The sequence below is a fragment of the Pelecanus crispus genome, chromosome 1, assembly GCF_030463565.1.
Source record: "Pelecanus crispus isolate bPelCri1 chromosome 1, bPelCri1.pri, whole genome shotgun sequence".
Lineage (NCBI taxonomy): Eukaryota > Metazoa > Chordata > Aves > Pelecaniformes > Pelecanidae > Pelecanus > Pelecanus crispus.
Window position 1 is genome coordinate 129471893 of NC_134643.1, and position 25921 is coordinate 129497813.

Genomic DNA, 25921 nt, shown 5'->3' on the forward strand with positions numbered 1-25921 from the left:
CTGTGGTGTCTATCAACAGAAACCATGCTTCCTGTCACCCCCATTCTGGTAAATTAATCAAACCAGGCTCTCCTAGTATCACTTCATGTATTATGCTCTCCGTTTTCCTAACTATGTTAATAGCCTTGTCAATCATGCACTCTTCTTTAAAGCAATCTTTTTTGATCCTGAGTGACCAAATTTTATTCCACCTGCCATCAGTGCATGTGTACACCCCTCCCTCTGCAGGAAATAACTCATCTTATCCACCTTGGGCTTCCAGAGTCTTCACCTTTTCTGTCATGTTGACAGCCTGTATATGACATTATGTGTCTTTATCGTGTCTTTTCTCTTCCTCTGTCATCTCAGCAGAAAGGCCTTTAATAGTAGGCAGGTATTCCTATAACTCATATGTCCGTATATGTTTTTGCACTTTATACTGTGAAACAAACCCAGTTTCTAATCCTCTCTCCTCAAATTCTATCTGTAAAATATTCTGAATGCCCTGTCTGTTCCTAGGATGTGTCATCAGCAAATCAGGTTAGTACACTCCCACTTTTTGTGTCAAATAAACCACATCTGTTGCAAGATCAGTCCTTGAAGAAATCCATTTCCTCCAGCCCAAGATGTCTTGCTATTTCTTTGCTCTCATAGGGAAAACAGTGATTTTATCCACCATTAAGGAGTCATGGCTATGTGCATGTTTGTGTGTGAGAGAGCAAGCGAAATGAGGCAAAATCTGGAATGTTTGTTTTCGCATTGAAAATCATTTGGAATTAATGGACAAACATTCACAGTAAGAAACACAATAGAAAAATCTGAAGCTAACCATGCTACTGCAGTCAGGGCAAGGTAGAAAAGTAATATGACTTCAGTACAGGCTAACTGCAGCAGTGCATGGCAGTGTTACTGTTACCAAAGGACGTTAGTAGCCTATAGACAAAGCAAGAGAGGGAATGATGAATGAGCAGGTAAGAAATAAACATTTTGGAAAAGGTGCTTTTTCCAGAGAACTGCATTGCAAGGGCAATAAGATCTTCAATGGAAGAAAAATATGGTGAAAAACTTGGGGTCTCAGAAAAGCAAGGATCTTTTATGTACACTAAGCTTATCACCAGCATGGTTCACTACCTTCTGCATGGAGGCATTGTAGGAAGGAGGCACTGCTTCAAATTAAAGATTCCATAAGTGAGGTTTTAGAACAACCCAATGAACTGAATTGTTAGGATGGGTTTTATTTGGCTGTTGCCATCTAAAAGTTAGGAAACTGGACTGTGCTTGTCATCTAAGCATCTAAAAAAGAGAGAAAGACCATATGGAGAGACAGATATCTAAACTAGGTAAGGAGAACTTTCCACTGGAAGTACCTATCAGTTGCTCTTGACTATGGTGCTAGATGAAACACACTTTTTATGCCATTAAAATTAAGTAAAATAAATCTGGGCATATGTAAAAAACCAAGAAGATCAAATTCAATGCATCAGACAGTCCTAAAATAAATTCTGTACAAAATTACTGAACGACTGATGGCTAAATTAGTTTTGGTACCTGGTAGCAAAAATTATACTAAAGGCCTGAAGAGTTATCTTGAGTACTAGCGACCAATAAGCTTGGTTTCTGGACCATAAAAATGATTAGAAACTATAATAATGAAAAAAAAAAGTACGTGTAAGAAATACCAGGGAAAAGCCAGCATGGCTTTTGCAAAGGACAGTCATGCCTCACATACCACACAGTTGTCAGAAGAGGCAAGGAGCAAGAAACATTTCTGCTGATACAGTCTGCTTGGATTGCCAAAAAAATGGCAATGAAAGCATCTATCAGAGGGCCTTATGAAAACTAAATATTCACAGTATAAATGGCAATGATCAATTAGTAACTGGGTTTTTTTTTAAAAAAAAAAAAAGAAACAAAAGATGAGAATAATTTGAGTCTTCACAGTATAATGCTGCTACTCATGGTGCTACTAAAGGATTGGAGCTGGGCCCAGTGATCCTCCACACATTCGTAAATGTTGCAGGAAGCAGATAAGGGCACTGGTAACATTAGCTGATGCAAAATTGTTCAGAAAAGACTAATCTAAGGTTTACCATGAAGTATGTCAAAAGATCATAAGTTTTTGTATTTAATTCCATGTTAGTAACTGCAGTGTGATGCAGAAGGGTAACATTCTGCTTACATATAGACAGGCAATGCAGATATACATGTGTATGTATATGTATACACCTAGGTACAGGCTATTAAATGTAGGTAGTTAGATGGTAAATTACCTAATGTAATTTAAGACAAATAGTTGCAGTCCTTCAAGATTCTTTGAATACCTTGAATACATGAGTCCAGTGCACAGGAACTATCTAAGAATCAAAGGATATGAACAATTATTAGGAAAGAAGAAGAGAAAAAATCAAATAACATTATGCCACTGTATATTATTACTGCACATTATGTACTTATTATTCACTTCACCCCATCTCAAAGGGATGTACTGGAGCTAAGACAGAGAAGGGAAGACCAAACTTATAGAACAGTTTTGTTACAAGGAGAGTGGATAGACTAGATGACAGATAACACATAATAATAGACTAGATAATAATTGACAAAGATGGAATATGGCTGAGGTGGATACGATGAATAGGAAATTATTTATTCAGTGTTTCTCACAATACAACAGCAGGTAGACTGATAATGAAATTATCAACCAGCAGTTTGAAAGCAGAGGGAAAAAAAATCTTTTCATACAAGGCCGGGGAATTAATTCACATAGGATGCTCTGGAAGCCACAGCATAAATTTGCTCCCAAGTGTTAGTGAGAGTTGCTGAATGCAGGGCTACTGGCACCTCTGGCCTAGAAACATCCAACCAAGGTTAGAAAAAATGACTCAGTGAGCAGTTCCCAAAGTTGCCAGTTTGTGCTGGAACAAAAGTCCCCATGTATTTGTTCCTTCTCTGAATTTCTCTTTCTAATCAGCATTAGAGCCAAGTTTTAGATGCCACAAGAAAACCTCACTGGGACATTTATGTATTTGCAGATTTAGTACACTTGAATGAGGTTACATCATGCAAATTTTTGAAAAGTCTCCAATGTGTTTCCATAACTCAGTGTTGTCTCTTAGAGAGGGAAAGAGAAAAGAAGATGCACAGCTTCCCTGTTTCCATTTTGTGACTGAGCTTTCTTCCTCACAAAATACTGGTTGTTGACATTCCTAGTTTTGTTACTGGTACCCCCAGTTTATTTGTAGAAGTAATCTCCTCATTCTGTCCACAAATACATGAGTCTGTCTTTTTCCCCCATTTATTAAAACAAACAAACAAACAAAACCCACATTTAAATAAGGTCAAGGCAATTCTGTAAAAAATCACATCCTCAGATGAAATAAATTACTGTAACATTATTGGTTTCAGTGGAGCTATGGTAATTTACAGCAGCTGAATATTGCTCCAGCACTATGATTCCAGTTATCAAGAACGTGAAATGCTGCAATATTGATTCAGAAAAGTCTATTTGAATTTATTTTTCTAAATTCATTTGCTCCCAGATCCATTAAACATAGAAGGGAAATATTTCTAGAATGCACATTAAGTGCAAAAATGTAGATTGGGGTCCAAATTCACCAATGCATTTAGGTATTCTCAGGCATTCTTAGGCTCCTAAGTGCTTTATGAGTCTGACCCTCATGGCATAGGATTGTATCAATAGCCTATTTAGCAAATGTCACTCATATGGATCTTTTAAATGTAGTCCTAAATATTACCACTGTTCTTTTTTAGTAATGATAGTATTCCAGTAGCACTCATGAGGCATGTTCTTCAGTAGAGTTATGGACATACCCTGCCTTGAGATCTCACAGTTTTTAGAGACAATATAGGGAGTGTACATGAAAATTCTCCCTTCAGACAAAGCCTGCCCCAGTGACCCTTCTGCCCTTTCCATCATATAATGGCTAATTTCCTCCAGGTACATCAGTAAAAATGGTTCTTGAGAAGGATCGTGAAGGAGGAAATGACCTTGTGATTCAGGTTTTATCAGCCAATCCATCCATAAAGTCCAGGCTGAAGGAAGTATAAAAGGCTGTATTCAGATTGTCTGCTATAAATTTGTAATTTACTCATTGAAGCCCCTTCTCTCCAGTGATTATAAAGTCTGGCAGCAATGCTGGCACCATGATTTGCTCCTTTCTCTCTTAAACTCAAATGTCTTCACAGCAGCAACACCTGATTTATGCACCTCAAGCTTTGTGCCTACTTATACACTACAGACAGTGTTGGATAAAGGAAACACACATGCAGCCAAATCTAGTGTTGGTAGCAAGGCAGAGGAGGCAGGACACAATGTGGTGACACAGGAGATAATAAGACATTTTAGTTTTAAGAGTGTTAATGTTGAAGGTGGTGACTTTAAGCTACAAACAGCGGTTCGGGGTTCCTGTGGGCAGGGAATGTCGCTGTGAAAGGGAGGAGCAGGAAAGCTGCTGTTGGCAGCCACTTTCTGCAAGAGATAACTTGGGGTGAGGAGAGGCACAGCCAAGGAGATTTGTGTTACTTGAGGACTGAGGTGAGAAAGGCTCAGATGAGAGTTTGGGGTAGAATTCAAAGGTGAGATGCCTAAAACACCACAAAAGATATTACCCTAAAAGAAAACACCCTAAAAGAAAATCAGAAAGCTGTCGTGTAGCTTTGGTGCCATGGAGAAGGCACGGCCCAACTTAAGGGCAGAGGATCTTGTTATTTAGGCGCAGGATAAGGCCTCAGTCAAACAGTTTGTTTTCAAGCTCCGCCACAGGTCTCCCATGTGATTTTGGACGTCCCCTTACATCTCTCTCCCAGTTCCCCATTTATGAAGTGCTAATCATATTTCATTTCTAACACTTGTCTTGTTCTTAAGTACCTGGCAGTAAATTTGCTGGGGAAGGGATAGCCTTTTTATACACGTGTATATACATGTGTGGGAAAACAAGCTTGAGTTTATCAATAAAGCATGATTGTAAAATTGTAGGCCTGAATTACATGAAAATTACAAGATTGTCAATGGTAAGAAATGAAAAAATAGATGATAAAAAACCAGAGGATATCTTTGAGAAAAATATAGTAAGACAGAGTATTGTTTTCTCTTTACCTACATGTACTTTTGCCTCTCACCAGGTCCTCAAAGATATTTGTATTAAATATTTTTGGGAAGCCAGGTCATAACCATAAACAGTCTGCATGTGTTAGTATTATGAGGAGAGTGCTAACCTTTTTTTTTTACTTACAGTACTTGTATCTGGCATCTATACTCACTAGCATCATAAACAACTGAGAGAGTGGGACAGTTTTTCTCCACTCTCTGTGTATTTATCTTGTGTGTTTGGCAACATTTGGAACCAGACCAAAACCAATTTAAGTCAATACTCAGTTTCATTTGTTCCCTTTATAGCCCATTTCCCCTCTTGGTTTGCGTGGGTATTTCCAACAGCAACAGAGAAGAGAAAATATTTCAAAGCAAAGCAAAATGTGGTTATATAACAGCAAACAAAAGCAGGAGGTTTCAAGGGGAAAATGTGACTCCTGAAAATAATTTTAAGAATTTATCTTTACACAGATTGCTACACACACTAATATAATTACAGAAGTATAAATCCCACACACACATACCAATGCACAAAGTAAATACAATTACATCAATGCTTATATGAGCATAGCTTATTTTATTACAGAAAGAGGAAAATTCTGTGATGGTACTAGACCTGCATGTACCTTGCATCCATGACACTCTTACTATTATTTTGGCTTAAATATTTGCATGCCTCGTACATGTAGTCAATCTGGTACAAAAACTGGGTGTAAAACAATGCTACCTTTTTTCCCTCTCTTATTTTAAAGTTCTTTCTCTTCTGAGCTCTTTTACATTATCATAAGGCTGGAGAGTGGTCAAGCCACCCACTGGAGAGAGATTTTGTTTAAGTGATAAGCTGTTTATTTGTGGTTTAATGCAAAAGTGGCTTCCTGGCTTCTTTGTGGCAGCTGTTGAAGGTGAGTACTATAGAGCTCTAGCAGCAGTCAATGCAACCCACCCAGTGTTATAATACTTAGGAAAAAATTACTGAAATTAAGTAAAATGTGTTGAGTTAAAAGCACTTTTTAAATTCAGGTTTTGGAGGTGTGTATCTTCTTAATGGCTCGCTGGTTACTATGGGAACAAGGGCTTTCCCCTCTCCCCCAGGGTTTTGCCTTTAACTGTGTTCAGTGCGATGCTGGTCCACATCAGCCTTTGAGCTGGCTGAGACAGCATCATATACTTTTATTGCAATACATGTATAGCCACCTACAGAGAATGAAAAGGCTGATTTTCTTCTTTTTGGCAGTCACAGTGTTAGATAACACAGGTAACTGATTGTAATAGATAATTTGTTCCACTCGGGTCTAATGGCTTATTTGCTCTTTCCTTCTTTCCCTACTTTTAAGTATTGAGGATCTTGAATCTATCACAGGTTTGATGTCTTTTAAAAAAATACAAGGTTGGGAAGCAATTGGCAGTGCAATTAGTAATGTTAAATCAGCGTGAATTCAAACCATTTAACTTGCTTCTTAGCAGCTGATACCAGGAATATGAATTAGAAGGTAGAACTAAAACTGAACTATTGAAACTGGAAATCTTCAAAACAAAAGACCTTAGGTTTCAGGGTGAGAAGAACGTAGACTGCTTTTAACATGGCAAGAAACAAAAAAGACAGGGCCAGGACATGAGTTTAATAAGCACATTTGTTTGCTTTCCTTTCAAGAGACTGGCAGCTCTACAGTGTGCAACTGTGAGGATGGTTGCAACGGCACAATGGGTGCTCTTAGCCCTTCTTCCTTTGGTTCTGATCAACACTCAGCTCACTGCTTGGCAGAGAAGAGGAAGAGTACAATAACTGCTGTGTTGTGGACCATTCTTCTTCACCTCCACCTCCTGCTGAAGGAGGAAAATATACATACCAAATATCCCTGGGTGTCATTGAGGAAGGGTTGTGCTGCCATTTGCTGGGTTGTTGCACCTGAAAGAGGAACACTGGAGCCATTTATCGCTGCCCCAGGCATATTGCTTCCTACATCTGACAGCGAAAGGATTCCACAACAGTGGATTTTTTTTCTTCCTCTTATCTTTTGTTTTAAACAATGTCATAGCTGAAGGATGAACAAAATATGCTGATTCCTCCGAGTACTGCAGTCACGCACGCCTGCATTTTATGTACAGTATCTCCCAGCCGTGGTCACTTTGCTTACAGCTTTAGGGCCCTGTTTCTGCTTACTTGTCTCTTGGCAGGGATGCACACACCCAGATTTCCCAGTTCACACTTAATTCATTCCAACTTGAAAAGCAATTATTTTCCACTGGCATTTTTGGTCTCAATTTTCCTTCTATCTTCCATCTAAATTTGCTTTGAATACTCTTTCACAGAGAAGTTGAATCAGATCAAATGAGCTTTGCATTTTGTTCTGAAGTTGCTGAGTTCATTATCATCCTGAGGCCTTCCCAGGACTCCTAAATTTGGGATATGTGCAGAAAAACTATTTCCTTTACATACCCCTAGCTCCATAAGTCTTGCACTCCTTGCCAGGTTATCATAGAATCATAGAATGCTTTGGGTTGGAAGGGACCTTTAGAGGTCATCTAGCCCAACTCTCCTGCAGTGAGCAGGGACATCTTCAACTAGATCAGGTTGCTCAGAGCCCCATCCAACCTGACCTTGAATGTTTCTAGGGATGGGGCCTCCACTACCTCTCTGGGCAACCCCTTCCAGTGCTTCACCACCCTCATTGTAAAAAATTTCTTCCTTATATCCAGTCTAAATCTACCCTCCTTTAGTTCAAAACAGTTACTCCTTGTCCTGTCACAACAGGCCTTGCTAAAAAGATTGTCCCCGTCTTTCCTATAGGCCCCCTTTAAGTACTGAAAGGCTGCAATAAGGTCTCCCTGCAGCCTTCTCTTCTCCAGGCTGAACAACCCCAACTCTCTCAGCCTAGCCTCATAGGAGAGGTGCTCCAGCCCTCGGATCATTTTTGTGGCCCTCCTCTGGACCCCCTCCAACAAGTCCATGTCCTTCTTGTGCTGAGGACTCCAGAGCTGGACGCAGTGCTCCAGGTGGGGTCTCACCAGAGCTCACCAGGACTGTGTTGAAGGCTTTACAGAAGTCCAGACAGACAACATGCGTTGTTTTTCCCTTGTCCACTGATGCAGTCACTCCATCATAGAAGGCCACCAGGTTGGTCAGGCAGGACTTGCCCTTGGTGAATCCATGCTGGCTGTCTCGAATCACCTCCCTGTCCTCCATGTGCTTGAGCATAGCTTCTAGGAGGATCTGTTCCATGATCTTCCCAGGCACAGAGGTGAGGCTGTCAGGTCGGTAGTTCCCAGGGTCCTCCTTTCTTCCCTTTTAAAAAATGGGCACAATGACTAAGTTGTTGAAAACAGCCTGCGAAGGAGGTTGGGACACTTGATGGCCAGAGCCAGTGCCATGAGGACCAGTGTGGTGCTGTGCCCCAAAAGGGTCCAATTCATAGACTCTGTTCAGCTGATTCAGAGTCCCACTAACAGTTCTTATGTTTTCTTGGTATTTTAGTAATTCCTGAAGTAGGGGTGGGAGAATAAAAATAACTAAGACTGGACTGTTTATTGCCCTTTCATGTGAGTTGCAAGGTAAGCAGCAGTAAGACATGTAAGCAAAAGCAGTTTCAGGGCCAAATTCACCAACCTGTCATACTAATGTCCTGCCAGAGCACCCCTTTGGGCCTCCCCGGTGGCCAAAGTATGTAGCTCCGGCTCCCCCAAATTCTTAGAAAGCTGTTGTGGATGAACTTGCTGTGGGTGGATGCTAGGGCAAGACAGAGGTCTTGCCCAGTCTCCTCCATGTAGCCCATCTGCTTTTTCATGAGGCCACATAATCAACATCACACATACAAGGTGGCTCAGGTCTTTCTTACAAGGCTCTGAAGTCACCTGTTATAGAGCCACAGAGCATTTACAAGCAGCCTAAATCTAGGCCCAGCCCTTAGGAGCCATATTAAAGGTGCTCCTTCAGCTTCAAAGTGGACCACCTCCTGGGAAGCTTGGGAGCAAGGCAGGTGTAACCCAGGAAATCCTGCTGCTTTTCTGTTGCTCTCTGAGAAAGCAGAGACCATCTGAAATCTTGTGCCTTAGCTCCTAAAAATCTTACCTCCAAGGCAGCAATGAAGAACTCAGCAGAGGTGGGCGCCCCATGATTTTTCCTGCAGCTTCCACAGTCTCCGCAAATACTGGTGGATATGAAGGCTGCATTTCAGACTCGAACACACCAGAGGGAATTTCAGAACCAGGCTAAGCAGGTGCAACTCTACTGATAACTCCCATCTGCACCCGAATCTCAATTTGTTGCCAGTGTAACCATATCATGGCAAAGTACGCACAGGGAACACATGCTGTGATGCTGCTTGGAAGGTGCTCTGTGAAGAAGAAAATGTCTGTTTCATTGTTCAGTTGTACATGACAGACCATGGAGGAGCTTCCCTATATAATATTTTAAATGAAGAAGCCAGTGGAGAGGGGCCCCTTTCTCAGTTTAATTTGGTTTTAATTCTTCATGAAGTTCCCGCTAAGGAATACTAATGTCACAGTGGAGAACAAATCACTCCGGTGTGTCACACAAAGTCAAACCTTTTCATCTGACCTGAGAGATAATTTCTCTAAACAATATCACCATAGTCAAAAGGAATTATAATTAATTCATACAGTGAGAATATAATTAGCATTCTTAGAAAAGAACTGACTGCTGATGTACCTACCGTCTTATGAAAAGATTTTTCTTAGGAGTGAGAGAAATAAAATAAGAGGCCCAAAAATCTCTTTTTATTAGTCTCATGTGCAAGACAATCACATTTACCACTTGCCAGGCAGCCTCTTGGAAGTATAATATATTAAAAAGCTGTACATTAAATAAAAATACAGGGTTAGCTATTACAGAAATTGTATCCTTTTGTATTAATAGCTGAAGAACAACCAATCCTCTCCATCTTCATGTCTATCTACATAGTCAAGTTCAAATGATTCTTAGACTGATTTATAGATACGATATCAAAAAAGTTGGAAGGCTGTTGCAGGGACACACTTATTTGTATAAATTACAATGTCATCAGCTGAGTCTGCATTATTTTTTCTCCAGCGATCATACTGCTTGTTTAGCAGAGGTAGTCCTATTCATAGTCCTAGTGGTCATTTGTTTCTCCCTTGAAATGTTCAAGCAGTAATTTTCTGGGTGAAGACAAATGAAGAAAAGAGGAGTGGCAAAGAGCAAACCATGAAGACTTCACTAAGGAAGGGTATTGATTCACAAAACACCTAGCTCTAAGTTTGAAACACAACAGCAGTAAAAAAATACAAAGCTTAAAGAATACGAAACAGGGAAAGGGTACAAATTTTATTACCACACGCTTCCATCAACCTCTTAAAGACAACAACAGGATGCTGCAACTTACTTTACCCAAAATACACAGATGTAAGTTGTCAAATTCCTCCAACTGCTTTGGCTAAAACCACTGTGGTTTGGGTTTTTTTTTTATTTTTATGGAAAGTGTTGAGATATTTGGTTACACATTGATCCAGCATTTTGCAATGACATTTCATTTTGAAATTTACCCTCAAATAACATTCAAAAGGTGAAAAAATGTAGGGCAAAGAAACAAAGTCAACTTGTCTGATTCAAAAGAAAATACTTTGTTGGACTCAGAATAAAAAACCCACATTTTTTTTCTGAAGCACAAAACCTGAAAACCATTGGGTAAATTTAAATTCTATTTCCTTCCCCATTTTTTCAGTTCTTGAAAAAATGGATATTTGCACAGATTTATTTTTGACATAATATATTAATCAGGCCTCAAAAGCTCAACAGACCTATTTGTTCTGTAATTTCTACACTGTAAATACCTGCTTACTATCATACTTTATCACTGATTTTGATATGTGAATGATGCAATTCTGCAGGAATGTAGATGGGTTTCTGTTGTCCACATGTTCCAAACAAAGGCTTAGTATTCTCATATTACTTCTACATGCAAACTAGCTGGAAAGGAGTAAAAAAATTACCTCTGTATCTAGCAGATGAGCTGGAAAAAAACCTACTGCCATGCTTGCAACATTGTTTTAACTTTTATCTTGTTTATTCTGGCGCCAAACAGCAGAGATGTGTAAAAGTGATATGAAGAGCTATAAAACATGGTAGAGAGACCATGAAAATCTTTCCTCATCTAGTATCCCAAAGGGCTGACTTAGCCTGACTTTTATTTTTTAAAAACTTTAATTCATCTAGGTCAATGCACTGATTGATTCATTTAGGGTTCTGGCAAGTTGCATCCAGACAGGGTTGGGCTCTCTTCTCTGTCATTGGGGAACACTGCAGTAATTTTATTTTAATATATATTTACAAACATGTAATTTTGAAGAAAAAAAATTATATAAAAAATGTATTGTCCCAATTTTGTCTGGGTTTTGGAGTATGGCTGGCTTTAATTTGTCATCCAAGAGACAGGCCAAGGGTTTTAGGCCTTGAACATGCAGTACCTGAAACCTAACTTAAACATGAGCATACACTGCAAGAAATATCCTCTGCAGGTCAGGTCAGGTAGGATGGAAGAAGTCTCTTTAAGCAGAAATTTCTAGGTGTTTACCCTGGGGTTTCCCAGGCTGGTATGCACACTGCCATATAGGTGAACAACTTCAAAGTGATGTGACTTCAATGCGCTGTGTGGTCCACCAGCACAGGTGGGCACTGTGACCTCTGACAGTAGGTCTCATTTTGCTGCGGCCAGCTGCTCTCTGTGCAAAAAAGTCTTATATACTCTAGCTCTGGGAGGTCTGCTTGTCCATTGATAATTTTTGGAAATAATAACCCTTTAGGGATTTTCATAAAGTTGAATGTTGCTGAATGGCATAGCAGAAGTCAGGAACACTCACGCGAGGAGCAGCAACTGATGCACAACAGAAAGTTGCACTGTCTAAACCAATAAGGGTTTTGTCCTTGGAGTTGTCTTTTCTAGCAACACAGCAAACTGACTAAGTTTAAATGATTTGTTTCAGACTGTGAAACCTAGGCGCTGCTGTATATGGGCTGCTGCTGTTTCTTGTTTTCTGTTTATGCAGAATATGTTGTCCTGCTCATCTCCTTACCACTTCTTTCCTACTTCTTAGAAGTTATAAAGCAGCCACACCAATATAAGAAAGTATTGTAATCTCTTATTTCATCTGAGTTGTTAACAAAGAGAGCTTTCTGACCATTTGACAGTATGTTACACCACTACTGTACTCTAAATTTTCCAGATTTTTCCATGGCCATGTAATATCAACATCCATTTAATCTTCCCCATGCCTTTCTTCCAAGGCGATCTTTGCATTCATAACTTAGTGCCAGGAACACCATCCCTAACTGTTTGTGCAAAAGTGATAAGAAACCATAGCTACATATATTAGCTTAAAAAGTGATACTCAAAGTGATGAAATGAGATTTAAGTTCTAGATTGAATCAATTATTTTGTGAATGGTAAAAAATGGTGCACATACTAAACAGTGAATAGTTGGCTTTTGTAACACAGCAATAATTGTTTTTGCTGGGGAAAAGCAACTGAATCAATAAGCACTAAGGTTGCAGACAGGTTTTATTGATTGATCTCATGATCTCAGCAACTTCTAAGCAATACAGTTACTACTGCTGGCCATTAAAAAAAATTACGCATGTTCTGAAGATCTACTAAACAACTGAAACGAAACTATTATTTTTAAAAGCCACCTAATTCTGCCATTTCAAATCAATTTTAATCATTTGAGATTGTTGCCTTTGTGTGGAAATCTTCAGGGTATATTAATGCACTTCAGCTTGGTTGTCTTCTGTCTGGAAAGCCATTTTAGAAGTCACTTGACTCAGGCAGGCTTTTGCAGAAGATTTTACTTCTTTAATGTCATGTCTAGTCTCCCCCATGACTTAGCAAGGAGCCACATTTCTAGTTCTCTTCTGCATGTCTATATAAAGTGTGGTTTTTATTGTATAAGTTATAAAGGTGCATAAATTACTATGGAAGTCTAAAATCTTCCTTATTTGGCTGCAGGGAGAATTTCTTTCATAATGGGTAAGGGATGTATTTATACTGCCATCAGGTATCAGGTCTTTCACTAGATGTTGCTTTCACCTTGGTAAAAGGTTTGTTTACTGTCTACCCAGATAGTAACCCATATCACTATGCCCAAGGGACACAAGCATTTCCAGAGCATCTTTAGAAATCAATGATCCCTTGTGGGAAGAATTAAAACCTGATATCTTCATTAAGTATCAAGTGTATGAATTGTAATAAACCCTCAAGGGGACATCTGAGTCTGAACGGAAGCTGAGGGGAAAAAAAAGAGTATGGGAGAAGACATTTGTTTCCAGCTCAGTATCGTTTTCAGGAAAAGCAATTCTGCAGACAGACCTTGTCAGAGAATCTGTTCCCATCTGACAGATGTGGAAACTGCCAGATAGCTTTTCAGTTGAATGATATTGATATAGACTATCTCAAGCTAGAAAAAGTATAGATACCTATAAAAAAATGGTTTTTCTCTTTTCACTTTTTTCTTTACAGCTGTCCCTAATAAACCTTACTTGCTCTCTTAAATATGCTACGCTGAATTATTTTGTGTTTACTGTAAGGTCTAGCTAGCTTCATGGATGACTATGGGGTGTCTGGCAAATCACGGCATCCTGCTTTCAAGACAATGTCCAACTAAGCTATTTGTGCCCAAAACCTGAAATAAAAAATGACGCTGATGCACAAAAGAGCACTGAGCTGAGGCAGCTGGAGGCCTTTATGGGATCTCCCCAAGCCTTTCTTCTGTCTTTCCCTACAGATACTGATGATGTGACCCACAGCCTGACTGGTGATCACCAAGTCCCCGCATCTACCTCATTTTGTAAGCCCACTGAGTTGTTTCAGGTCCTCCCTTCAACTGTTATACCCTGTGATGGTCAGGAGACATGACCTCCTCTTCCCCTGCGGAGGTGGAGATCTGGCTAGGGAGTGCTGACGGTCTGAGGTCTGTGTCTGAGCCCTGGGTATCCTTTAAACTTTCACACCATCCAGTTGTGATTGTCTTACACAACATGGCAGCAGTACATGAAAGTAAGCAGGCAGGTTTCTGAGCTCACTCTTAGCTCTAGGGAAAAACAGCACTGAACAGGAGAAGGGGAGACATTTTCCAGTGTATGGGAGTGTGCTTGGCAAACGGAAGAAACATCCATCAACATTCAATTTTGAATGGATTATCTAGACATTTCCTTGGAGGGTAACACAGATTTGGAAAATAAGCATAGTTAACCATATGGATTAACAAAGAAAGAGAGGGCATATTGCTGCCTGCCTTTAGATTCCTTCTATAAATACCTTAACACTGGCTAAATAATCATTATGCTACATCACCTCCCTTAAACTTTAGACAAGGTAGGGATTAAGTCCTTGCAAGGTGAAGAAAGCAACAGAAAAACCAGTCCCAGTGCTGCTCACTGATCGTACTTTAGGAAATACTTGTCGCCATAGCAGTTTTTTCATCATTTGAGGCTCTTGCACAGAAGTGAAATCTGAGGGGTGCTTGTTCCACATGCGTCAAGAACCATCTTCTGAGAGCAGCTTTCCATGCGAGGCATGTAGCATTCACAATTGGCAGGCAGATGGGACTCAGTTAAAAGGCTTCCAAAGGCTACCAAACCTGCTGGGTTCCTTATAACTAAAAGGAAGCATTAGAGAGGCACAATGACGCATTTCCATAATTTCTATTGTTCTGTATTATGTTCTCTACTGTGGAGCCATTTAGACAAGTTGTTTCCTTTAACTGTCCTTCCAGTCCTTCTGCTAATACCACACTTAAAGCCACGATCTCTCTGCACAGGAAGTAAGTGATAGGAGAGGTGTGATAGTAATTAGATTTTAAGATTTTTCTCTCAAAATTAGAATTTCTTCTTAATTTTCAGCCATTTTAAAATCAGTCTAGAAATGGCTGAAAACACTTCTGATAGAAAACAAAAATATGAGGTAGGTAAACTCTTCAGAAAAAATACAAAGAGTTTTCACTTTTAGGATGGGGTGGTGGTGTTTGTTTTCAAATAACTAACAGAGCGACTACGCATTTTATCAGATGCATCACTGAAGAGAAAACTTAGCAAATTTATCCAGTGTTGACTAAAGTTTAATTATTTAGATTATTTTTAATTCAAGCAAACAATTAAAATCAGTTTTTTTCTGACTTGTCATGCTTGAATTTAATCTGATTTTAGCAGTACTGATAGCAGAAATGCCTGTTGATCATTCCTGATGCTTCAAACATGTTTAAAATAACTGTTGCTTTAGGATTTATGACTTCTGCTCATGAACATTTGGAGTTGGACAGTAAGGAGGCTGAGTAATAATAATGACCTAAAAGCTTCAGATGAAATTTGTTTCTCAACAAGAAATACAGCAGAAATTAACACACCCTTCAAATAAAAAAAGCAGCATAATGGATCCTGTTCCTGATATGTTCCCAAATGTCTTAAAGTGATTTCAAGATATGCAATATTGAGTGATACAGGAGGAAAGATTCATACAATTGCTATCAATATTTTTAGTCGTACCCCTCAGTGTTTGCACTGGCAAGTATCACCTGTCATGAACCAAGACCTTATGGACCTAGGTACAGTATAGAGTCTGAACAAAAGAAGAGACCCTGCTTTAATAGGAGTGACACTGGTTAGAAGCAGACAGATGGGTGAACATCAAATAGTAATGAAACACTAATAAACAGTGCAGCCTAAATGGTGTTCTGTCTTACAGACACCCACAGACAAGGAGCATTTCAACAAGCTCTCTGAAATTTCTGGGAACTCCTCCTAGGTAAAATGGACAAGATAGAAGCAAGTTGTTAGGAGGACAACAAAATCTGGCATGCCAGGGTGGCTGGCATGCAAACTTGACTGTGTGATTCCAAATGAGAGCTGGCTGGTTGGAGGCATGACTGTAAAAGTTATGACAACTGCAGTAAGCTTAAGGTAACAAAATTAATCTGGCATGAACTTTCTTTCATGATTAGAGAAAAGAAGTTGCGGTCAGTGTGATCAGAAATAGATAGCAGTGGGTGAAGTCCTTTCTTCGAAAAAGAGATTTATCCTTTCTTTGAAAAGAGATTTAAACCCCAAGTAGAAGTCATCTCAGCACAGGTAAAGGGTCAGAAGAGTCTGCAAGCTCTCCACTGAAGTTACGTAAGATGAGCATGAAAGTAGATAACAAGGGGAAGGGACAGAGCCAGGAGTTACACTTTGGCAATAAGGCTAAATTGGAGGAGACAGGTAAAAGGGCAGTGATAAATAACATCACTACGGCAGGAGAGAAGAAGAGGAGTCAGTGGACTCCCTCCCAAGAGGGGGGAACATCAGGCCACCACAATTAGCACCAAGATGGGGACTGTGAAGGAAGTAGAGGATTTTTTCAGAGAAAATGTTAGGCAAAGGGATCCAGGTCTGTAAGCATCAAAAGTCAAACAAACCACTCAATTTTTTTTGTTGGCTGTACTCTTTTCAGACATGGCATGGATGACAAAGGAGAGGTAAGGAGAAGAAGCAACATGAAGCAAGGAATGGCACTCAAAGGAGGGATGCAGTGGCATGCAGTAGTAGGAAGACATGGAGAGGAGACATGTAGAGGATGGGTTGGAGGGAGGACAAAGGTGGGAGAAATGTTGTCAAAGACAAAAACAGGCACACACTAAAAAGGGTGTGGATGTGGATCATGGCTTGTCTGGTGGGAGAAGGGAAGAGATTGGGAGGATAAAGGAACAGAGAGATCTCATAAGAAACTCTCCAGGTGTGTGAATTGTAAGGGAATGAAGGGGCAGCAACTGGAGGCAGTGGAGAGAGAAAAGGGAGAGGAAGCAGGAGGAAGAAGAATTCAGTGAAACAAAGCAGGGAGTAGTAAAAGCTGGGGTTGGAAAACATTACAAACAACTAAAATTAAAAATCCCCAGTGCCTACAAACAGCGTCTTCTCTTTGTTTCAGGGGAGGTGAAGGGGATAGCACTGTTTTGACTTAGATCTCTCTTGTTTTCCCTGCAGCTGCCATTTTTTTGCATGCAGTACAATGCTTATTTCAGTGAGGGGGAAATTCCCTTTAGAATGGAGATGGCCATTGTCTACATTTCACAGACAGTTGTGCTTCTCCATCAGCCAGTTTATAAACAACAGAACCCTGGCTAAAATAAAACTGTTTTTTCTTGGCAGAAAGATTAACGCCAATGACTTTTGCTATCCTTCATTCAAGGCAATGGGCAAAAGAAAACTTCAGAAGTATTCATATGAATATTTAGAAGTAGGGAAAATAAACAGTCCAGATATGCTGCAATTCCATCTATTTCCCACAGGCAAAATGATGCCAATACATCTCTCCAAAGAGCTGTTATGCTGGCATTTATTGGTCCTCGTCAGCTGCTGATTGGAGGGGGAGGGAGATAATGCTCAGGAAACAAGCATATTAGAGGGGTTCCATTTTGTGCTTTGGGATTTGGATTTGCTTGCAGTACTATCCAGTTCCACAAATTCATTTCTTCTTGCACATGTAGGTTCAGTACTGAATCATATTCATCTTTGCCTGCCTCTCCATGTACTCCCATTACCGAAGGAGGCAACACAGTGAGAACTGTGAACAAAGGGTGATTTAAAGGATTCCAATTCCATGCATTGTTGGTTCCTTAGGAGGCCCTTTACTTTATTTGCATTTGTCTGTTAGCCGTTTAAACCATATTTAACCCATTTTCTGACAGAAACAATACTATGCTTAATTCTTACTGCTCAAGTGAAAGTGTACTTGCGATCTGTGAAGACAATCTGCAGGTTTTAAAAATATCCATACTATCTCCAGTGTTTCAGTTTGAGCTGAGCAATTGTCGCTTTGTTTTCTGGAAGGCTGAAAGTTACTGCTCAGCTCTTCCCAATGCTATCTTCTTTCTTGTGCTTTCCAGCTCTGACAGCTCACTGACAAATGATACATAACGTACTGTTTCGCTGGAACCCCTCCAACCTCTTGCCTGTATCCTATAGCTGATCTGATGGGATAAAGACAAGGAAAGCTTTCAGTTTTAAGTGCAGGAAATAAGAATGGTTGGCCAAGTGCAGCAGCAAGAAGCTCATGGTTGCTGTCTCTGTCATTGTCTGCATTCACTTTAATATATAATTGCCTGAACACATGTAATACATCTGGTTTGTCCTCTGGGTAGGCAACAAGATTCAGAGACCAGCAATGGGAAGTCTGAAAAGAGCTGGATGCAAGCAAGAGCAAACTCTCCCCTGCCAGAGACCTGGAGCAGCCCTGCCCCAAGGCATTTCTGATGCAAGCCAGGGGAGTATGCTGACTTCGTTAGGAGAAGCTTTGATGACAGTGAAACACATCGCTTCCTCAAGAAATTCCTCCAGGATGAGACTGTGCAAAACCTGCCTGGCTTCCTGTGAAAAGCCTTCCCTAGCCTACCATGCAGAATGCCTCTGTCATTGTGCAACACAGCAAGTTGCAAAACGTAAAACCTGTCCCCCACCACACTGGCAGTGGGTGTAAAACAAGCCCAGTAATTTGAAAGGCAAACAGCAGCCTCCTCACTGTATGACTGAGGTAACTAAAGACAGGCAAATAACAGATAAGATGGTTTGCTAGCCAAAAAACAATTTAGCTGGCTTTGGTCAACATGATGGGAGACCAGGCAACTGAGTGGGAATTATGCTTTATAATTTTTTTCTTACACACACACTCCCCCTGGTTTATTTCTTTGATTTTACTTTTTAAAAAGCTTAATCAGATGTAGGTAAAACCCATTTCAAACAGCCATGTTAAATGAGAAAACCCAAGAAAACAAAAATGTTTAAGTGAAATATTTCACTTTGACCAGAAATCACTCACCAAGTTTTTCCATTAATTTATGAATAGTTTTATATTAACTAAAAGCTGCATTTTTCTTTGAAATAAAAATTGCTGAAGTCTGGCTGTGACATGTTTTCTGCCACTAAATATTTCTGAATCAGTAGATACAGCAGGTCTCAGCTCCCATGTAACCAACAAAAAAAGCTGATTTGCTTGGCACTGCTGAAAGGCAGTTATGTACAAAGTTATAGGGAGAAAGTTACTATTTGTCCTAATGAAGGAGGTTCTTTCAGAATATACTGTGTCTTGATGTTATCTCTTCTTTAACCTATTCAGTATTATCAAATAAATTCCCTCTCTGATTTCAACAATGTTGTTAACAAATATTCCAGGGTTAAAAGTAGAAACACTGAACAATTTATTCATCACCTTAGCCTCCTTTTTTATTTGCAAAGTACTGGTGAATACATTTAGTGTTCACAAATGTGTTTATTGCCAAGAGTTTTCCAATTAATCATTCAGTATGCATAGCAAGTATTCATAGGATTTTAATTTTGAGCATTTGCCATGTGTTTTTCTTCATTTGGGTGAGTCACTATATTCTGACTCTCTAACCCATGCAGGACTTCCATACCTGATGCACACACTTGTGCACACCCTTGCGCAAGAGTTCACAACACCATTTCTTTGCATGAATAAATTTGTGAACAAAGATTTGCATCGATGTAATTATCAGCCAACAGCCGATCAGCACCAAATCAGGCACTCTTGTAAACAGCGCTTATGAAAGATTTACCTATAGCAGTTCTTACCAACTTCAGTCAAGATTTTCATGGTAGAGGTGATTGTGAACTGCCTCTTTTGTGTAATGTCCTAAGCACATTAATAGTGCCTTTCTGGGGCAGATTTTTTTAAAGGTCTTTCAAAATAACTAGCTACAGGATTACCCCTAAGTAAGGCATGTGAAAAGACTAAACTTGTCATGGTTTCTTCAGGAATGGAAAGAAATCCCAAATAACACTAAATGTATGTCCAACCTGAAAAGCAACCACTCAACCTAGCACAAGAGTAAGAAGCACCTGTTGCCATGCAAAATGCACTTGTAAAAAATATAGCAAATTTTCAACACCAAGGAAGAATTCTTATGGAAAGTTCAAGTTTAAAGCATGTTGCTCACATGCATGGAAACATTACCGACAATTTATTCTGGAGAGACCTGTAACACAGCTCTGAGCTAAACCTATTTGACAAGCCACACACCTGCAGTTAGCTGCTCCCCTAAGTCCCTCTAGCTTTCTGCTCAAGGGTCAGGAGTTGCCCTGAGCAGTGTGAGGTTTGAAGCAGGAACATTAGTGAGCATGTTACATGACTCCAAACTCCATGCCATGTTGGCACTCCCTCCTGAAGGAGGAAGGTTTGGCTCTTCTGGGCATGAGCAGCATACTTTTGTAGAGCAGCATATCCAGAAAGCAGAAGAGGGAGAAGGCAACAAAGAGCAGCAGGAACAACAAAACTCTTTTGCCACAACTTTCTGCAGGTCACTGAAAGTATTCTTGTCTGTCCAGCCTTTTTTTTACCCTCTTTTCCTTTTTGTGTCACTTTATATTTCCATCCATTCCTTGACCTCTCTCCCCTTTTACATAAACGATTTGCCCTGACACCAATATACCACAGAGTAAATGAATCACTGCAGTAGTCACTATGAAAATATAAATCACTGGATATCTGTTCCTACATGTGTAGGCAGACAATATATTTGGTAATAAACCATGTGCTGAAATAAAGAGATTTATCTGGTGTGTAATCTTTGGGAAAATGTTTGCGCCTAATATGAGTCTGTGGAATTGTGATCTCACCTGGTGTCTCTCTGAGGGGAGAGGAGGGTGTGGAGGAGCAGGATTGGTTGGGGTTCTTATAAAAGAGAAGCTGTTGCTGAAAACGCATCCAGGCTACTGCAAAAAGCAAAAAATATTCAGCAAAAAGAAAAAAGCCAAGAGGAAGAAAAAGCAGCAACTCACAGAACAAGGAAGAAATCTGTTAGTAACAAACAACTTCCCATACAGTCTTTCATTACCTAAGAAGAACCAGGGGCAATAAGCAGGTATGGTTCTACAGACTTTATTATGTCTTGAACTGCCCCTCTGATTATATCCACAGTAATGTAGATAATCCACAGAGGCAGAAAAGGGACAAATGTGAATAATAATAATTCCCAGAAGATAAATTCTATTTAAAAATCCTCCAGGTCTTTTTACCATATTATCTCCTGGACAAAGCCAGCAGTTGGTGAAAACCTCAGACCTATTTGGCAAAATGAATAATCAGCTGGATTTGATGTTGATTGTGGTGGATATAAGGCTCACATGCAGCCATACAGGGCAAGACAACATTTGCAAACAACAAAAATAACAAACACAGAGGCAGTAACTATTAACTATTGCTACATAGGCAGTACAAGGATAAAAATGGGACAGTCTAAATCCACCAGCTCTCTCATTACATAAAACACTATATTTGGGGGTGACCAAGTGATGGTTTTGGTGTGAGGGTTTCCCTCCCCTTCACAAAGAGACAGTCCTCAACAGCACAGCTTGGCCTCTAGAGAAAAACGTCAGTGAAAGGGAAATGCTTGTAACATCTGCTGTAGACAGCCCCGTAGAAAGTAACTTAGAGAAATGCAGCAGACTGCTGGTATTATAGAGCAGCAAAGAAGGAGAAGGAGAAGAGGGGAGAGGATGCAAAGTGTCCCACCAATCGTTCTCTCAACAGATCTCCTCCCTGGATGGAAAGTGTAGAGAGCATATCAGTGTGAAGGGATGACTGGAAGACACTCTGATGTACAATTAAGTGTGTGTGCTGATAGTATTACCTCAAGCTGAGATAAAACCTCTTCAAATGCTTCACCTGCATGTAAATATCCTGTTGTAGATCTACAGAGCAGTTTTGGGGGGACCCTGCTGAACCATACTTACCCTCAAACATGAACATTCTCTACTTTAAAAAAGTCAGGATCAGAATAACACAAAGAGCTCTTGGTGTGCCAAATTTCTGAGCTTCCCCTCCCTCTTCTCCATCAGCCTTGTGGGATACCTGACATTCAGGCAACAGCATGGATCTAGAGTCAGGTCCAGGCTTGCAGCACGATCCTTTCCTCGGGTCAGTGTCTTTGATGCCATGATACAGATGGTTTATGTCATTAATGAGAATCTGTTCATCTGATAGCTTTGTACCTTGCTCTAATTCAGCACTGTTTTAAGGCAGAAGTCCCATAAATTCAGTGTCAGCTGAGTCAGGTTCATGGTGCATGTGCAGCAAGCACAGCAAAACTGCCTTTTATGTGCATGTGTAGCACAACTGTGTAATACACATGGTACCTGGGGGCGTCTGGCACCTTTAATACAGCCCTCCTTTAATTTGATTGCCTATCGTCTGATGTGTTATGCAAATACAGGGAGGTATTAACCACTGCATGGAAATCCTTTACTCATTTTCAGTGTCTCCTTTATAACCTGTTACTCTTGCAGAGCGATAGCAGGAAGGTGCTTACCCCTCTACAAGTTCAGACAGAAACTGAAGATGTGGATCTCTGAGGTGCTGTCCAAATGCCATCAGTATGCACCTATGCAAGTGCCACCAAAATCAGCTGGAAAACTCTGTGTGTGCCCATGAGAAAGGCTTTACTGCTCCATTTTTTGAGCAGTAGTTTGAAGGCTGGGAACAGCTGATGATGACAGTTACTTGATATTGGCACAGTGGAAACATCCAGAGAACTTGGGAATTCCCCTCAAACTTTTTGGCAGAGGCAAGACACAAATAAACAGGTAAATAAGTATGTTGAGTGACAAGACACACACACATAGAGAAAAACAGGTTTCATTTAATTGTAGAAAAGCCATTGGAGAAGTTTTCTGAGTCAAAAGGGGACATGACCATGAAGTGCTGTGTATGCTCATGATTCCTGAGATCTTTCTGGGCTTCATCTCCTTAGTTTAGATCCTATTTATCCATGGAGCTGTTCAGAAAAGCTACCTGAGGCTTAATCAAGATTATACCCACAATGTGTTTGATATGCTTTGTGTTAAATTCCTTTGGCATTATTGACCAAACACTTTGGTATTACTGACCAAAGTACTTTTTCCTAAATAAACAGAACTGATATTTTGTTTATTTTCATTAAAAAAATACATTCGTATTTCGCTTAGGAATAGTTTTCAAAATGGACCCAGGAAGAGGAAGACACTGATAGAAAAATACAGATGGGTAATTTTGCCACTAACACATACACTTAAAAATTGTTATAAAATAAATTACCTTTGCCCCAAGCATGTTTTAGGATTCTGTTGTTCAGTTCAGTGAACTGGTTCACTTTTATTGTCTTGCTAAAGTTGTGACTGCAATCAAAATTACACTCAATGCATCTAGCAGATTAGTTAACTGGGCAATATCATTTCAAGTTTGAAGTATACGTGCATGTATATAAATAAATATATATAAAGGCTTTTAAAGTTTTTCTTTGTGGAAGATCTTTGTGGGTTGTTACTTCTTACAGGCAAAAAGCAAGCTTCTCGAGAGTTTAATTGGTTTATAATTACATTTGATAGGGAATAATTTTTTAGAAATAGATTCTTTTGTTTTTCACATTCAAAGCTGTTGAAACTGAATACAAAAGACATCTTTTAAAGGTAGAAGAATAGATAGTTGTAAACTTCCACCTCCTCTGTGGTACTTTGATTTCTAGCAAAATGGAAATTTTGTGAATAAGGTGGGGGCAAGCCTTAGCACCGCATTTTTTCTATATTCTAAAATACAGGAACAAAGAAAGGGGTTTTTTTGAGAAGAAATTTCTTGAACACCTGAGGAGAAAAATAGTCTTGTCTTTGAAGTACCTGATCCTATTTAAGCATCAGATCTACATCTTCTTTATCTTTTGATTTTCCAAGCTGAGGGATAAAATGGAACTGAGCATTTGCTATCTCCTTCAGCATGTTTGAGATAACAGAAATCACAGCTTCAAAAAATAAGACAAATGATGGCAGAATTGATCCATGCCAGTTCCTTAAGTGTTTCTGGATTATCAGGAGGGGAAACCCTGACAACAATCTATGCCCACCCTGGGTGGCTCCTCTGCCAGCAGTTATCACTCTCTGAGGCTTCTTCACCCCTCCCATTTACTAGTTACCTATCTGTTCTGGTAAATCAAAATTATTGTGAAGTGGTGTGGCACAGGAGGTGGCATAGAACAAGTTTGGCAGGGGTCAGTGAGGTTCTTAGGGCTAGTAATAACTAAAATGCCTCATTACTATTTACTTCAAAAGGAGGTCAATATTGGGCTACAGTTCCTAATTCCTTCAAAGTACCAACAACAAAAGGACAATACAAAGTACTGTCAGTATCACAGTAACAGTCATAGGGGCTTTCTGACCCTTCCTCTGGAGAAAAGGAAAAATCTTTCCCTTAAGGTGTTTGTGGACTGCTGAGATTCCATACAGCAAATAACAAGGTAGGCATAAATATAATTTGTAGCTATAGCTCTGAAAACCAGCCCTGCCTCACTTCCAGGTGACATTATATCCATAAATTCTAGGTTTCGTTTCTGTAATTGTATCACACAAACTGTCAAGGTCTCAAGCATCATGTGTTGTGTGATATAGAATAACCTGCAATGAACCACTGCTATAAACATTGGCTGGCTCAGTGAAACACCTAAATCTGCGCTAGTTTATTGAACAGTGCAAGACTGTCCCTGGACCCTGAGACTCAAGCACCTCTACGAGGCTGGGGCAGAGCAGCCCCTGGTACAGTTCAAGCTTGGACCAGCCAGCACTCACCCAAGCAGTCCCCAGGCAAGAGCCAGGGACCACTCCAAACAAGCAGTTTTAGAGGATAAGAGAACATACAACGTCATGGACGTGGGCCGTGCTGTACTGGTTGGTCTCAGTACCAACAGTTCCAGGCACATACAACTTCCTAGACAGAGATGCAGCCATAGAGGCAATCTGAGATCCAAAAGTTGAAGCAAATGTTTGAATTCTCCACGCACCTTTATGTTTCTCCTGCACCATTCTCTGAACTAGTCAAATGTACCTACTGACATGCTTCTGGTTTCATCATTGGGATTGCTTGCATTTGCTGTAAAATGCAGCAAATGTCATATTTTTTGTTACCTTATCTCCTCTGACTTCAGCTAAGTTTCCTTGAAGGGGATTTTGGTCAATGGGAAGTTACCACACTACATCTAATAATGAATACTCTTTATCAGGAAGGCATTTGCCATTAAAGCATGGGAAGATGCGCTTAACAGTACCTACATGAAACCACTGAAACATGTTTTGTCATGATCGATTACTTAATCAAATGTATTCTCTAAAAAGAAGATGAATCTGTAAAGGTTCTCAAAACAAATACCTGAGTGAATACTTGTAGATGATTTATATTACTTAGTCTGTAACAACAAGCTTTTCTCCTCTTCCCATTTACACAATTTCACATCCAATTTATATCACAGTCAGGAAAGGTAACTTGACATCTGCCCCACACAGGACAGACAAACATTCATTTTCAAGCAGCTGTGCTGGTGGTAAGGTTATCACCCCTGCTCATGTCCGGCTTTTTGTTACCTGTTAGCAGAGCTACTTGTCTAATTGCTCCCTAAGCAATTTAGTTAAAATGACCTCTATGAACAAATACCTGCCACTTCATTTCTTTAAGCTAGCCGGTCCCTTTTGGACTGAAGCAAGCTAGGGAGTGTTCACATGAGTGCCTGTGCTGACAGATACAGAGCAATAGCCTCTAGCTGCAAGGTAGTGTCAAGAAACTGAGGACAGGCTGGGATAAACATTGTTTTTCACCAGCAAAGTTCAACATGGAAGACAGTGTTTGTCCACAGCCAAACTGAAATATTTTTTTAAATATGATCATGTCATATGACACACTACATAAGAACAATTGTTTTTTTCTCACTCCAGAATGTTATTACTGTGCTAAATTCTGGACTGAAATACATGTGTATTTCCAGATATTATGGAATGGCAAATGTTTAAGATGCGTTTGATGGTTTGTT